The following is a 1955-nucleotide window of genomic DNA, read 5'->3' on the forward strand; positions in this document are numbered from 1 at the left end:
CTTTGACATTCCTCCTATCTGAAGATTTATCTTGTGATGGGAGGAATTGCACAACTTAATCAAAAATAATAATAAAAACCATGTTCCAGAGGTAGATTGTACATAAAGTATTTTTGTGAATAATATTCAAASTAATGTTAATGTTCACTGATTGCTTTAAAGACCCAGAGTCATGCTATACTGGAGTGGTAGTGGTCATTCCACATCACAATACAGGACTTAACTACAGATTTTTCAGTATTCAGTTGCTTAGCTCTCAAGTTTAAATTGAAGAACAAAATGGTTGAAAGTTTGTGATACCTTCTGATAGAGTATAAACATTTGTATTTATTTTTTTTAAAGTTTTGTTAGTTAAGCATTAAATATAAGTCACGGATTATGAATCATATTTTGTATAAACTAAAAAGGAGACAGTTCAAAGTAGAATTGAGTAAAACATATAACTAATTATACTAAAAATAAAATATACTKTCACATAACTTTAAAAAAAATAACTTATAGAATTTTTTTTTTTCTGTCAACTTTCATTTAACACTCCAGTCCAGTTGGTGGCCGTAATGCACTTTCATAGTCGGTCAAGCAGCCGCCATTAAACTCCAGAGGAAGATATGCACTGGAAAATACCTGTGCGTTGTGTGAAATGTCCTATTTCACGGAGTTACCTTTTCAGTATCATTTTGATATTAAGCARTGWTCCGGCGGAAAACAACAGATGACACCGCGGCGGTCCAACAAGACCGAACTCACGGTAAGAAAGCTTTAATAATTAACACGTGGAGCGAGGCCAGTTGCTTTGTTTGTTTCTTACAGAAAGCGGTTTGTCATTTTCTTAATGCCGAAACAAGTGTAGGGTGAGATTTTGTATTGCGATCTCTATTACATGTGATGTTCTGAACTCTTAAAAATACTCGCGTCTTTTGATTTTTTCAGACCTGAAAAATGGCCAAACCTACCAGCCAGACCTCAGACCACGGTGCTGAGGAGCTCTTACGGAGTCCACCAGGACGAAAAGAAATTCAGTAAGTTATGATTTCACATTCAGTGAATAGTGAACACTCGCATATTTGTAAGGAAAACTGATCTTCCCGTTATTTTATTTATTTTGTTGTAACACAGTACAGCAAGGCAGAGTGTGTAATGCAGTAAAGATCTACAAAATGGAGGACGAATGTGAGGACGAAGTCATGAAGCCGGTATGTATAATCACTGCGTTGATTCCCGACTGTAAAACGGCTGGTTGAGAATAATTTTAACTTATTTACTTACGCATTTTTGAGAAATCGATATATTTGCTACAATGTTTTTTTTAATTTTACATTTATTTCCACAGACTCCACAGAATGAGAGTCACATTTGTGTCAATCAGACTCTTCAGGAACGTTCTGATGTCCGTGATGAGGACAGAGATGCAACTGTGTGTGAGTATCTACTATTTTAGAATGTTGATGATATTTTATGCTTCAACATTGTTTATGAATATAATGTAATTATGCTATGTATTGACGATGCACAAAAATGTTTTCCAGCTGCATCCAGGACCTACTGCCAGTCATCCAGATGTAGCTAAAGAAAGAAGCAGGTMAGATTTATTACTAGAGATGTCACAATTGCATCAAATGCATCAGTTTTGCATGCATGTCTGTATATATGTGGGTATGAATGCATTCAGCAGTGAAAAGAAAAATAACATTACATTTTCTTAAGAAGCTGTAACGTTTTGGGACAAGATGTTGTGCAATAATTTTAATGTAGCCTCAATGGTTAATGACAAATCACTTAAGTACTTTTATCAATGTTTTGTTAAATATCATGTTTATTCACATGATATTCAGGAGTTGATACTTTACCACATAGCCATAGTTTTCAATGACAAATGGATTACACCTCCCCATATTTGGTGTTTCTAAACCAAGACACTTAAAATGTCAGTATAGTTTCAACAATATGTTTTCATA

General features: G+C 34.5%; 1 long non-coding RNA gene across 1 annotated transcript; it reads left to right on the top strand.

Annotated features, from left to right (window-relative positions):
- Positions 1-480: 480 nt before the first annotated feature.
- Positions 481-1311, top strand: LOC103461494 (uncharacterized). Its single transcript, XR_533125.2, has 3 exons — positions 481-748; positions 931-1019; positions 1117-1311. It is a non-coding gene; the product is annotated as an uncharacterized LOC103461494 (long non-coding RNA).
- Positions 1312-1955: the final 644 nt, after the last annotated feature.

This window comes from Poecilia reticulata, unplaced genomic scaffold, assembly GCF_000633615.1.
Source record: "Poecilia reticulata strain Guanapo unplaced genomic scaffold, Guppy_female_1.0+MT scaffold_1796, whole genome shotgun sequence".
Classification (NCBI taxonomy): domain Eukaryota; kingdom Metazoa; phylum Chordata; class Actinopteri; order Cyprinodontiformes; family Poeciliidae; genus Poecilia; species Poecilia reticulata.